Source organism: Tachysurus fulvidraco, chromosome 19 (genome assembly GCF_022655615.1).
Source record: "Tachysurus fulvidraco isolate hzauxx_2018 chromosome 19, HZAU_PFXX_2.0, whole genome shotgun sequence".
Taxonomy (NCBI): Eukaryota; Metazoa; Chordata; class Actinopteri; order Siluriformes; family Bagridae; genus Tachysurus; species Tachysurus fulvidraco.
This window is the reverse complement of record NC_062536.1, coordinates 21527113-21542112: the sequence shown is the minus strand read 5'-3', so window position 1 is coordinate 21542112 and position 15000 is coordinate 21527113. Positions and strand designations below refer to the sequence as shown.

General features: G+C 35.9%; 2 protein-coding genes, 1 long non-coding RNA gene and 1 pseudogene across 7 annotated transcripts in view; 2 read left to right on the top strand and 2 right to left on the bottom strand.

Annotated features, from left to right (window-relative positions):
• Window positions 1–15000, top strand: part of LOC113650187 (B-cell receptor CD22-like) — a 1781460-nt gene that overhangs the window by 1056351 nt on the left and 710109 nt on the right. The window lies entirely within an intron of this gene.
• LOC113663360 (antigen WC1.1-like) overlaps window positions 1–15000 on the bottom strand; it is an 870979-nt gene that overhangs the window by 440372 nt on the left and 415607 nt on the right. The gene's annotated exons all lie outside the window — the stretch shown is intronic.
• On the top strand, window positions 6551–7467 carry LOC113641630. Its single transcript, XR_007138628.1, has 3 exons — window positions 6551–6688; window positions 6764–6864; window positions 7414–7467. It is a non-coding gene; the product is annotated as an uncharacterized LOC113641630 (long non-coding RNA).
• The window catches only part of LOC125139576, a 12964-nt pseudogene continuing 12786 nt past the window's right edge, over window positions 14823–15000 (bottom strand).

Below are 15000 nucleotides of genomic sequence, written 5' to 3'. Positions count from 1 at the left end.
ATTCTAAATAAAATGTGGAGCATCAGTGCAGTAGAAGCTTGTGTGATATTAATTTTTCCCTGCGTGTGATTTACCATTTTAATGCACATTCATATGAAAAGGAGTCAGAATTCAGCACAGCACCAGTGCTGCAGTGCAACAAAATCTTTCCCTTTCTAATCAGCATAAAACTTTGTCCTGGTTTCCTTTGGGCCGAATAACTGAAAGTGACGTTTGGACTATTTTTAGTGATGAACCCGATAAAGAGACTTAACTCACGTTAACTATAATCTAATCTTAGCCGAGTTAAACACAGAGAGATTAGATCCGTTATAAGAGCCGTGTGACACGGTGTAGAGACGACTAAACAGTTCTATGGCACAAGTCTAGTGCGGTACAACAACTTAGCCTGGCCTGTATCCTAGTACATCAGCCTCACTCTTCTTTCCTCTCCCTACACCACCTTCACCACCTGCCTGCCGGCGTGCTGATCCACAGAGCTGTCGGTGCTCTGATTAGCTCTGCAGGAATCATATCAGTGTTGGGAAGTGACTTTCTCACACTTTGTTCATTTTTATAACTTCCTGATTGTTCATATGGTCACAGACACTTTACACTTCTGCTTCTTCTGGTTTACAAATCAAATCAAATCAAATTTTATTTCTCACATACACATACATACATGGTACGACATGCAGTGAAATGCTTTATGCAACTGTCCGGTATAAGAATAAAAAAAATAAATAAATAAATAAAAATAATAATAATAATAATAGAATATTAATAAAAAGTGTAAACCATATAAGAAAACTATATAAAAAACTATATAAAGATATAAAATATAGACAGAGAAATAATGTATATACATATGCATAAATATACATATACATAAATGTGTATGGTTTTTAAAGATTGTCCTTAAAGTGGACTTTAAACTTCATAGCTTCATACCGCCACCTACTGTGATGGAGTGTGAAGAGAATTAATTCTACATTTCTCCTCATCTCTATATCCTATATTTTAATCCACTGATCTTAATAAATCTCATGATTCCATTCATTTGTTTTCAGCTTGTCGCTCTGTAAACACCTTAATGTTTACAATTTAGTTTTACAATTTACAGGAACCGTAACTATCCAAAACCATCGGGGAACTTGAGTTTCTTCCTCTTATCATCTCAGGTAGTTTTTCCTCATCACCGTCACCTCAGGCTATCATTAGGGATAGATGTGTAGTGATAAATAAACTTTCACTATAAGCTGATGAGCTGCAAATCCAGTACTTCCTGTAGGTGTTTTTACCCAGCATGCAAAATCTGTAGTGGTGGAATGGGCAAATAAATACCTTTAAGGTCTGATGGGCAGGAAGGCAGTGAAGGCCAGAGTCCCATAGAATGATCCGGAGTAATGCTTGTCATGGCACTGGACTCTAACTTCAGAAGCAGAGAGGATGGTGTTGCTTCAGCACAATTTCTTGCACAGGTAATTAGTATTAAACATGAGATCAAATCTGATTGGTTCATTCTGAACTTTATTATTCTCTAAATCCTTTCTGTTTTTCAGTTCAATTTTATTTTTGCAATTGCATGAAAATCTTTCTGAAATAATTTTTTTTCTTTTTTTAATTAATTAATTAATTTGTCTATACAAGATTGTGGGGTTCTTTTGATCTTTTGTGTTTGTTAAACATATATATCAATAAAACCTTTAATATTCTCAATATTGCAATATTGTAATTTGTAAAATCTGTTGTTTTATCATTATTATTAGTAGTATTATTGTTGTTAATAACAACAACAACAACAATAATAATAATAATAATAATAATAATAATAATAATAATAATAATAATAATAATAATAATAATAATAAAACTTTTAATTGGATGTGTTTTATTGCCATCTTGTGGATTCACCCATTTTTTCAGATATTAAATACAAAACCAAATCCAATTTTCAAAAAAATAAAAAATTCCAAACTGTACTGTCAGAACACAGAAAGACTCATTACACTGTCAATATCAACCATCTAATCTGTGCTCAAAATAAAATGATGCTTTCAGATCAGACACACAGACAGAAATATATAAACATTACAGAACATTCATGAGACATTACATCAAAAAATGGAAAACAGTATAAACCTTTAAACAATGGACATTGTCTCCAAGCAGCTTTACAAATATATAAAAATATAGAAATAAAATTACAAAGTTTAAAATATAATTAATATTTATCCCTTATGAGCAAGCCGGAGGTGACGGTGGTGAGAAAAAAAACTCCCTGAGATGATATGAGGAAGATGTGAACCTCATCCTCATATAGTGACACTTTACAGTAAATAATGTAATTTCTACAAAAAGAAAAGTTCGTAGGAATGTTCGTAAAAGTTCGTAACATCTACAACTGAACACAAAATAAACACACAGAGATTATAGTATAAATATGTTCATTAATACACAATAGTAATAAATATTATTGAGCTGTAATAACAATTATCTATAATGTGGTTAAATTAAATATAAGTTATGTATGTTGTAGATATTAGAGAATATAGAGGCACAGAGAATCTGCCACAATCTACATTTGCAGTATTTTGTGTAGTAACTGATAAAAAAGAGAACAATGTTCATCATGACCTGCACACGACCTGGTGTAATACTTTCTCTTCTGTTTTGTGGTGACTTGAGAAACATTTATAGAACAAAGCAAATTATGTAGAATTTTGAAGAGAAGCATGTTTTCAAGTGATCAGACATTTAGATGGATTCATCTGAGCTTCTCTGTAAAAGTCTCTTTATCAGAAAAACGTTTGTAATGTTTGTTCTGTACAATTACTTTAACCTTCATATTGTCCCTGGGTTAGCGCAGCAGCGGCAAACACAAACACAACAACAATGGCGGATGTTACTTTACTGTTAATGCTTATGGCTTTGCGAACCTACATTAACATCCAAACGCGGCGAATAAAACGTGTACGTGTACGTGTACAATTACTTTAAACATTACGGGTGGAAATTTCTTGGAAACTTCCTGATTCATTACATCATTACAGTAAAACGATGGCAAAAAATGTGTTGTTGGTTAGGAAAATATTTATACCTACAGTAGATAATCTAAATAATCTAAGCACCTTTCATAATTATTTAATAAATAATTTCTACATTAAAATATTAAAATGTAGAAACTCCAGTACAATTAGTGTATTTTTATAATGACATTAACAGGTAAGTTTTACTATGTATGTTGGAGAATCTGCTGTATTTCTCCTGGAAATCTACACAAACTATTTTCTGTAACATTTCTACTTTTTTTTTTCATTTTTTGTATTTACTCTAAATTATATTGTGTTCAGCAGATTAGTTTACAGAAAAATCCTTTAAATATCATTAAATTATTTATAATTATTTATTTAAGATGCTACAGCATTACAATTATTAGTAAATTATATTTAATGTTAACCATACATGTATACAGACAAAATAGCATTTAAAATTTTTGAGGTATAAAGAGTTGTCTATAAATATTATATGTGTTTTTTTTTCTACCACTCTGTCAGGTTTAAAACCACAAGCTGTATTTCTTTTATTTCATAGTTTCCTGAATTGTGTAACAAAAAGTGAATATTTCAGTTACATGGTGAAAAATGTAGCTTACTTAGTTGTGTAATGAAAATTCAGGGGTTTTAATGCACCAAAAATTACATTGGTGACTTCAGCACTTAACACAATTAACACTTAACACGTAACACAATTAAGTTCTACTGTTGTTTTTTATTATTTAATTTCACCAAAAGTTGAAGTGATTTCTTATCATAATCCATCCTTTTTTCTGACCACTTGGAAGATGTTTCTCCACAAAGCTTCCAGGGTTTCTGGACCCAGGGTTAGTAGTTTCAGCTCCTTTGCCCTTTTCTTTGCTTGACACAGGCCAATAATTTGCCCCTTCTGAAACAGAGTAATGTCTTTCCCATGACCACAGGATCTGACTTCCCACTTGGTGGTTTAAGAAATGAGAAGCTGCTCACGGCTTCAGTTCGTATTAAATAACCTGTTAGCAGCTGAAACATATTAATCACTGCAGTAATAATTCAGTGGAAAGCTCTTACCTGTTTCATTCTTTTCATTCATTCACTCATGTTTAATTAATTGATTTCTAATTAAAATTAAGGTGGTGATTTTTTTTGCCAGGCTGTATATAAATAAATCTAATTCATGTTTATAAATCTGAATTTAAATATCTGGTGTTTATAGTCACTCAGTCTTTAACTGTCACTCCCACTTTACACTATGGTGAACTACCGTGTGTGTGTGTGTGTGTGTGTGTGTGTGTGTGTGTGTGTGTGTGTGTGTGTGTGTGTGTGTGTGTGTGTGTGTGTGTGTGTATACACACACTGCTGCAGTACTCACCTTGAACTCTTACTGATGATGATGGTCTATAAGTGTTTTTTAAACTTTCCGTAGCCTCTAATAACGTTGAATCTAATCTAATCTAATCTAATCTAATCTAAAGTAATATCTTCCTCTGTCACTCTCACTGGTGTTGTAGAAGAAGGTGGTGCAGTTCTTCTACACTCTCTGGTAGACTGATGGAGAATTCTCTACACAAAACAGCTGCAAACACACAATAACACACACACACACACACACACACAATAACACACACACACACACACACACACAATAACTCACACACACACACACACAGACGCACACACACACACACACACACACAATAACACACACACACACACACACACACACACACACACAATAACACACACACACACACAATAACACACACGTGCCCACACACAATAACAAACTATCAGTAACAAAACACCAGGAAGCAGTTTGGGGTTCGGTGCCTTGCTCAAGGGCATCTCAGTCGTGGTATTGCTTTAATTAGAATTTGAATGTGTGCTCCTTTTAAATGTGAGCCTTCATTTCATTGTACAATGACAATAAATTATTCTATTCTATTGATGAGATAAACTGGTTTTAGGAGTGATATTACACTTAAACAAATCTCCCAAAATATTCATTATTAGACAGTTTTAAAACAAAGTCCTTAATAAATGTATAATTTACATTTATTGGGCTTATTTAAGTTTAATTATTTAAGTTGTGTTATATTTGGTAACATAATTAACCATAACTTAAATACTAAAAAAATAATAAATAAATATTTTTGATGAACATTTTGGTTGATTTAGTTGGTTATTCATGCAGTCACCAGCATATGGTGGAGTGAGCAGGCAGAGGATTGATTTCAGCTAGTAATGACATGTCTCGAGACTAAGAACCAGTAAGAGCTGCGACTGCATTACAGAATGACACCAAACTGATTCAGTTTAACACAATTATTATTAGGTCACACATTAATTACTGAAACAAACAAAAAACAGAAAACAAACAATGCTGATTTTATCTCTGGGTTCAGGAGAGTTCACCTGGAGAACATACACAAATAAATTTAATGATGTAGTGCAATAATACACAATAATCCTTATCCAGAGTAGCATAATATCCATGTTATACCCAAAGGGACGATAGCAAAGAGAAAAAAACTTTGAAAAAAAATGGAAAAACTCTGTGCTGCAACTGGACATGTCTTGTGTGCATTACTACATCAGTCCATCTGAGGGATGTTCTACAATAAAAGCATGTTTAACTTTCATCCATTTAAATTGCACAAAGCAAGCAGGAGGTTTTTAACAGAGTAAATACAATCATAACACATACACAAAGTCTAAACAATGTGTTAAACACTAAACACATACATGACACGAAACACTAACACGGACCACAGCACACAGAGTCTCCAGCTCATCACCTCCTCTGAGACATACAGGATGATGGAGGCTACACAAATCTCCCCTCAGCTGATCACATAATGCCCCATTTGTATTAAAATACATATAAACTCTCATTCTCTCATCCTTTAAACGTGTAGCAAGAACTTCTTATATTTATTCAACATTAGATCAAATTGGAATTTAATCTAACAAACACACACACACACACACACACACACACACACACACACACACACACACACACACACACACACAGAGTATCAGTACACACACACACAGTGTATCAGTACACACACACACCCACACACACACAGACAAATAGTTAGGTATGATTGTAATGAGGAACATTTCAATTATGTGTAAAGTGCAGACAGGGACTCCATCAAGACTCACTATGACATCATAACTAAAAGGCTAGAGCCAGAAGGTGACACAGACATGAGGACTTCCTGGGATGTAAAGTGTCTCACCACTCCACGGTCTGTAAACCTGAGTGACTTGTGAGTGTGGTAAGGAGACAACATCCAGACATCCCAGTTCACCAAACACTCTATGAGCCACCTATTGGCTGCCGCTCTGGGTGTATTTAAGGCGTAGTGTATGTCACCTGGGTTCCTCTCATACAATCATTGTGTGTGGGTGTGCGTGCGCAGCTCGCGGGAGGTATGGATCTAGCTGTTTGGCTAACGTTACTGCTAGCGTCTGTGCACTATTTAAGTGTGTATTTGTTTATAGCCAGGTTATAGTCCCGATTAGTACGACATTGCTGTTGGGTACAGGCTGTCCTTCACTCCAGGTTGTGTGTGCTCTAGATCGCCTGCACATTCACAGTTTATTGATGACGGATAAAGCTGTGAGTAACTGAACCCGTGTGTTTGGTGCTCTACTTCGGGGTATGTATATCTAGTCCTTTGAGCATTATTGGGGTGGTGTCTTTGACTGATTTTATTAACTTTTTTTTATTTTAGTGCATCTGCTTGTGAGCATTTCGTTGCTGTGGACTGCAGGGTGAATGCTCCTTAGACAGCGTTAAGACTGCACTGTTTGTTCTGCTGCTATTTTTACGACTGTGACCGTTTATATTTGATTACTTTCTGGCTTTGTTTTTGTTTTTCACGCTCATGCTGGTGGTTTAGGTGAAGTGTGGTTAGTCCGAGTCGTCATTTAAGCGAGAGGTGCCATTAACGTAGCCTGCTTAACTTCACCGGTTGTTACATTGCCGCCAGCAGCGTGTTTGTTTTGTTTAATGTTGATTAGAGTTTTCTTTGCTGAAAGCTCCTTTCAGCTTTAAGTTCATCCTTTTTGTTAACTTGTTTTTTTGTATTTCATGTGCTTTAATTCGAAGACTGTTGTCTTCACTTGTATTGTTTGCTTTATTTCTTCTCTTGGTTTTGTTCTTCTCTTTTTTTTAACCTCTTGCTGCTCCATGGCATGTCTAGGTTTATGAGCTTTTGGCACGAACCTAGTATTTACATCCTTCTGTCTGACCCTTGTGGCCAGTAAGTTGTCCATTGTTGTTCCCCTTCATGGTGTGAACTTATTCTAATGCAAGTTGTTGGATTGAATGTGAGTTGAACTAATTGTGTTTTTTTTATTCTTTCTTTTTTGTTTATTTCAGGAGCTGAAGGCCCCAGTGAGGGAAGCTAGCTGTCTTGGCCCTGTGGTGGTGGTGTGTCTCTCACATCGTGTTTTTGCCACTGATATCTGTCTCCCTCACTTAGAGTGGGTGTGGTGTGAGCGTGAGTGCTTGTGAGTGGTGTGTCATACGGTACTCACTGTTCAGCTAGCTGCCCTACTGGTAAGCCTCAGCTGGAACGTTTTTTTTTTTGTTTTTCTTCACTTCATTTCTTTGTTTGATCTACAGTTTTCTATATTTTAACTAATTATTGTGCAATAAAAGTATTTTGTATTTATATCCACGTCTCCTGTGTTCAGTGGAAACGAACCTGTGTGCTATATTTTGGGTATAAATTTCCCCGTTTACAGAAACGGGTTGGCATATTCTGCTCTAATTTTTAGTTATATCAGTGTCAATTCTTGCCCTCCACCGCACCGCCACATAAACAAATGTGTCTTTATCCTGGACTTAAACACTGAGACTGTGTCTGAGTCCCAAACACTAATTTGATGTCTGTTCCATAACTGTCGGGCTCTGTGAGAAAAAGCTCTGCCTCCTGCTGGAGACTTTTGTACGTGTGGTACTACCATATAGCCTGCACCCTTTGATCGAAGTAGGTGTTACGTATCCTAAAAAATCAAAAGATCTCTCAGTACTGTGGCGTGTGACCATTAAATGCTTTATATGTTAAAACCTCTTACGGGTCGCTGTGCCGTGCACGGCACGGAAGTAGAAGTGACCACTAGGGGACGACCCAGAAACAAGCTTCAATTCAACTTTAAAGCATCAAATCCTCCAAAAACACGAAAAAACCTATTTACCTAGTAAAGTTTATACTCTCAATATTTTTTTAAGCCCACACACAAAGCACAATATGATTCACAGCCTTCATACAATTAGAAAAAAATTTCGGACAAAACTGACCTAGGTGGCGCTATACCGGTTTTTCCCTTACCTTTAGACGCGTCTCTTTCTTCACTGGGGTAATATATTCCAAAACAAATAATCCACAAAAATCCACACAGGTCCAAGGAATTGAAATCTGTAAGCCTTTTAATCCAAATTGCTCTGGTCGCGCCGCAAATATTCCGTTAGTTTTCTGAAAACTGGAAACAGAAGTGCGCCATCATCTCGTTTTGCCGCTCTAACTCCTAATTGGGATATTCAAAAATTCAATGTTCATGTTTATAGCCCAGGTCCTAACGAATCAAATAAGCCCTCACTTGAGCCAATCGGTGCTTGTATGGCAGAGATAGACGGCTAGGAAGCCAATGGTGGCATGACCTAATTTTTGGGAACCCGCCTTTGACTGACAATTACTCCTTCCAATAGCAATGAAATGGGCTGGGACCTATACAGCCGTTTAGCCAATAAGCAGACGATTCCAACGGTATATGACATGCCGTATGTTCTTTGCCTGTGTCTGCGTGAACTGGATGCGCAGAAGAATTCTTGCGTAATCCCTGACCTTTTGTCCCTCTCACAGCTCAGGGTGTCAAGTTACAGGCCTGTTTTCACACCAGAGTGATAGAGAGAGAGTCTAGGCTTATTTATGGCTTGTCAGACTGAGCCTGCAGTCTTTTATTTCAAAGTTATATAGTAAACAAGTACACAAAAACGCTGCACCCGACGACCAGGGCCGTAGAAAAATATTCATATAAAATCCATTTTTGAGTCTTTTGACTTGAATTTTTTTTGGTGAAAGGCAAGACATGTGGCTATGACTCTCAGTTGTTGGTTTGTCCCTAACATGTTCCAGAAAAATAAGATTAATCAGTTTATCAGAAAAACAACCCAGGCGGACAGGAAAATCTGCATTCAAACCCCTGTAACTTTGTGCCAGTAAGGCCTAGAATCAATAGTTTCTGAAACTAGAGAATCTCTTCTTTCAAATGAGACCAGGCTCACCCCTGTGTGTCAAAGTATATGGGAGCTGTACCACTTTTTGTTGGACAATGGATATAGGCGGAGGTCCATAAGAGGTTAAGATGATTATTAAATGACTGAACTAATGACTCAGCATCAGTACACTCATTAAAAGATCTAGGATCAAATAAAAAACAAAACTTATCAACAGCAACTTGATTTATAATACTTCATTGAGTGCTCACTTTAGATGGGTTTGACTCCAAATAAAAAGAAAGATTAAAGAAAATACAACTGTGATCACTCACTTGAATATCGTTAATATATATTTGATCCACACACAGGCCCAAACTAAAAACCAAGTCTAATGTATGGCTCTTTGTGTGTGTGGGACCAGAGACATGCTGTGTAAAGTTAAAAGACTCGGTCAGAGATAATAGTACTAATGCCATGCTACAGGAAGCGTCATCTATGTGAATGTTAAAATCACCAACTATTAACACAGGCTCCAATTTAATCATATTAGATAAAAACTCAGCAAACTCATCTAAAAACACACGCGCAGGGCCAGGAGGTCTGTAAATTAAAACACAATAGAAAGACTTTGTAGTGCCAACCTTAGACATTTGGTGTTCAAACGAGCTGAAGGAATCCTGACTCAGTTGCCTACAAGAGAAACAGTCACGGTGCACAATGGCAAGACCACCTCCATGACCTGTTTTGCGGGCTGTACCAACCACAGAACAGTCCGGAGGACAGAGTTCATTTAGATGAACGAAATCCGACTCGCGCTGCCAAGTCTCGGTCAGGCACATAAAGTCTAAACATTCATTGATAAAAACATCATTTAATATAAACGCTTTATTTGCTAAAGAGCGAGTGTTCAGCAAGGCAACCCGAATGCGGTTTACGTTAACTCCAGCTGACTGGGGCATTTGGGGAATAGGTTCCGCTCCATTTCTTTCCCTACACAGACCCACGAGGCGCAGGACCCGCTATCTGGGCCTGTCGAGTTGGAAAAACTCGGCTGTAGTGTGCATCGTAGAGAGGTGGCGTGACTACGACTACACCATATCCCAACGCGCTAATTGGAACCTGCCGCAGGCACCGCTCTACCTGTTCGAGTCCGGACCCAACCGGGGTAAACATAGATGCCCAGTATCTCCTCAACCTCGTCTGGACCCGCTCTGGAGCCTCGCTTTTTCCTCCGGCCACGTCCCTTAGACAGCAGTAAATACTCCGGCGACGCCAGCGAGCACTCAAAGACAGGCGAGAAAATCTGTTTGTACCAGGTCCAATTTCCATAGTCTTCCATAATAAGGTCTCTGATATGAAACAACGTGTGCCGGTCCTACTTAATAGCAGCCGACACACAATAGTTAGCTGACAGGGCTGGTACAGCAACAAATAATACAAGTACAATCACAAATATATACGAGAAAACAAAAAAGGAGTGACAGCAAAGCCGAACACAGGCACCATCTTGGAAAAAGTTTTAAAAAACAAATTGTCAAAGAGAAAGTAAAACAAAATCAAAGGCAAAATTTTTGTATAAAACAAAGTATACAGAGCTCCACTCATTAATAAATTATTAATAATTTTAAGTAATATTGCATAATGTTTGATATATTCTATATATATATTCTATATATTTTAATTTCCAATTAAATGTTTAAATTAATAAAGGCACATTTACTCTGGACTTCAGGATTATAAATTTAATAATTTTAAATGATTATTTAATAATATTTTTATTAAGAGCATTACAATTTTGTATGCACAAGATGGCACTAAAGAACAGAGATTTGTGTTTAGTGAAATATTCTCTCTCACTTGACCTGCTGGGGGCGCTGTTAGGATGCTGCTCTATAGTATTAATAATAATAATAATAATAATAATAATAATAATACTAATAATAATAATAATAATAATAGTAGTAGTAGTAAAAACTCATATTATAATTTTAGTAAAGTATTATTAAGTTATATATATGATTAATTATAGACATTTTTCTGAATACAAACACAATTCCTGAATATTTTTAATGTCTGTTTGATCCCATATTATGGATGGTGAGTCCACATAAACCATGATAGTAACTGGGTGTCCAGCTAAACATTTGTGCGTATTTCCAACAATCTGTATATCAAAGAGTTAGGAGAGAGAGAGAGCAGCTGTGTGTGTGTGTGTGTGTGTGTGTGTGTGTGTGTGTGTGTGTGTGTGTGTGTGTGTGTGTGTGTGTGTGTGTGTGTGTGTGTGTGTGTGTGTGTGTGTTGGCATTTTTTCATTAAGATTAATATTTTATATAGTTATGATGGTTTATATTATGAGAGTTCTATAATGACACTGAACACAGATTAATCACTACAAGAGTCACATCAAATCACATCATCACATTATATTATAAAATAACTTTTACTTAATTCCTTGTTTAAGAAAAATTACATAAAAAATTTATTAAAAATGTAAATAAAACTCTGCATAAGACACAATATTTTCTCAGTATGGAAAGGAAAACATTACATTTGTTTGCATATTGTTTATTTAGACAAAATATTCTAATTTCTTGTCATTACCCATTATATACAAGGAGACAGGAAGTAGGGCTGCTGATAGTGCTACTTTCAGGATTACTTTAACTGCAGCTGCTAAAATAATGTTACAAAGAGCTGATACTCGAGACTCCTTCCATAAATGTTAAATAAACGTCTCCAATCAGAAAACATCACCATCAATGATTATACGCTGTTCTTTGTTATATAACATGTTTTAAATCAGTTTATTTTAGGTTTAGATAACGAGTAACGTCCATCATACAAGTCCCTGTGAACGACGTTACTGTAGGAAAGATAACGTATTAGAACGAGCACATTAATATAAACTAATCATTTACGTTGAAGGCATAAATATTGTCAGAGCTGTGCTGTTGTAGGAAATTAATCAACACCTTCTAATTCCACAATTCATCCACACTGTGGTATAAATATTGTAATCTGCACTCATTCTGTTAAAAGAAAATGATTTTACTATCATTCAAGTGTGATGTAATAGCACATGTCACATGAACGCTGCTTAAAATTCCAGCTCCCACAATGTAAAACATCTTCCTGCAGCCCTGATTATATATATTATGAGGAGACGTATAGAACATCAACAGGAAAATACACAGAATATAGATCTTAAAATATAAAACAACAACCTGAACATATTGAATAAAAATGTTTATCTATTTAAGACAGTTCCATATTTCTGGCTCGTAACAAGTTTTAACATATTGTAATAAACAAGGTTTCTTCTGGCAAGTGGAATGTGATTAACACATTTCTAAAAACAATGAATAACAGATTCACAAGTTTCAGATCAACATGAACGATAAGATCAGTTGTTTCATCAAAAGATTGTAATGAACATTAAAGTGATTTTGATGGAATAAACTTGTGATAAATGAGGTGTGGTGTGTCAGTGATATTTAAGCTCACTATGACTTATAGCACTAAATGTGTTGTAAAAGGAAAGCTGGAAACATTTGTTAAGTAATAATGGAGGTGATTTAACTCTCCCTAATTTATTTACTAATAACAAGGTGAGAAAATGAACATGGTTCAGAATGAATGAAATTATTAGAAGTATAATAAAGTCATTTTTTGTGTTTATAAAAGTTGAAATGTAATTTCCTGAGAAAAGGCCTTTGGAGACGTGTCTCAGTCACATGGTCCCTGTCCTTCTGAGATTTCTCCTCCACGTCATCATATTCTGTAAAATAAACACATTTACTTCTTTAATACATCCTTTATATTGTATTAATACAGTCATTGTTTTGTAACGACTTATAATACATAAACGATGCACTATGTAGGATTTCTCTGATATTTAAACGATAAATGAAGAGAATAGAGGACTTTTAGTGTTGATTTTTAATATAAATTAACGTGAATTTAAGTTCCTGTGAATGAGCTAAGTGTTGACTAGAGGACAACACTTTCCCAGTTTAAATGTAGATTAAAAACTCATCTCTTCAGTCAGGCGTACACATAATACATCCCATAATATTATGCACCAGTACATCAGACCAGCACATTTTTATGAACAGCAGTTGTAACAGTATGTTAATCCCTTTCCACTGCTTCTCTCTTTGTACCCATCCCGAGGCATCCAGACACTGTACCAGCTCCCAACGTCCTCTGTGGGACGAAGCCTTGGACGTCCACTGAGCCGAGGCCGACTCTAAGAATCCTGAGACATCTCCAGTTAGACTCTGTGATACTCAGGAGATCAGAAGTCCTTGAACCTCACACCAATACAACATTTAACTGACTGTATATTACAATCACACCCCCAGTGTCACCCATATGAGGATGGGTTCCCCCTTGAGTCCGGTTCCTCACAAGGTTTCTTCCTTTACCAATTTAAGGGAGTTTTTCCTTGCCACTGCTGCCTGAGTCACCTCAGACTTGCTCATAGGGGAATAAATACATACACACTGTGAACTATATACATCTAATAATAAATAATAAACAGTGATCTGATGTTTATGTTCTGTATCATAGATAATATTTACAGTAGGTCTAATCTAAAGTCTTTAATAAAAAATGTTCTATTATATTTGTCCTAAAAACTGATCTGAAAGCTGATATTTATTATATACCATATATAATATAATCGTATATAATTTAATCTTTTACTCTGCTGCCTGTGAACTTATGTACATTAGAGAATAAACAGGAAGTCGCTCACCTTCTGTCTCTCCTACATCCTGTTCCTCAGTGATGACATCATCATAATCTTCTGGATTGTCTAATGAACAAATAAATGAATAAGTAATGAACCACTGTGTGTGTTGGTGTTACAGTAAAATACTGAGTTACAGGGTGGTGTGATGAAGCAGCGTTTTTAAATAATCTGTAAAACAATAAAAAATAATTTTCTTACAGAAAACTTCACCATGTTAATGAACACACAGATTTTTAATATAAATTAACGTGAATTTAAGTTCCTGTGAATGAGCTGTTACTATAGAAACCACAATGTATTGGATCATTAATAGAATCCTGTGGTTTACATCTGCAGTACTGTCAGTGCTGCTGTTATAGAAAATTAATCAACACCTACTGACCAATCAGAACGCAGAATTCAACAGTGTACTAAAATGGAATTAAGCCACAAAGCTTGAGTTTTACTGTATAAAATTTTAAGGTGAATAAATTCCTTCCGTTTTCATAAAAAAACTGACCTGTGATGATGTTTGTGTTTGTTTCAGTGGTAACTGCATCGTCATAGTTCTCGGACACGTCCTCTGTCAGGACGTAGAGATAAAAGCTATTAAATCCACATCAATGTCATTAATGATCATTTGGATGCTTGTGGATGCCACACTGTCCCATAATTATCATACCTGTCAGTATAACTGACTTCTGATCAGCTGTAATGGCGTCATCATAATTCTCAGCTTCATCCTCTACACCAAAACACAGATATTTAAAGATATTTAAAGTTTACTGAAGTGACAGTTTGTACACTGTGTGTTTGATGACACGATACAAAATGACATCGTACACGTGTAAAAAACGTCACTACACACAAACCGATAAACAAACGTATTGACAGTGTGTGTGTTTAATTTATACTGCTTTCTAAAACAAATCCCAAAACAGAACCACACCATCCACGTTATCAGGGATGGGTCCAGCAGTGACGGCATCATCGTAGTCCTCTGGTGGGTC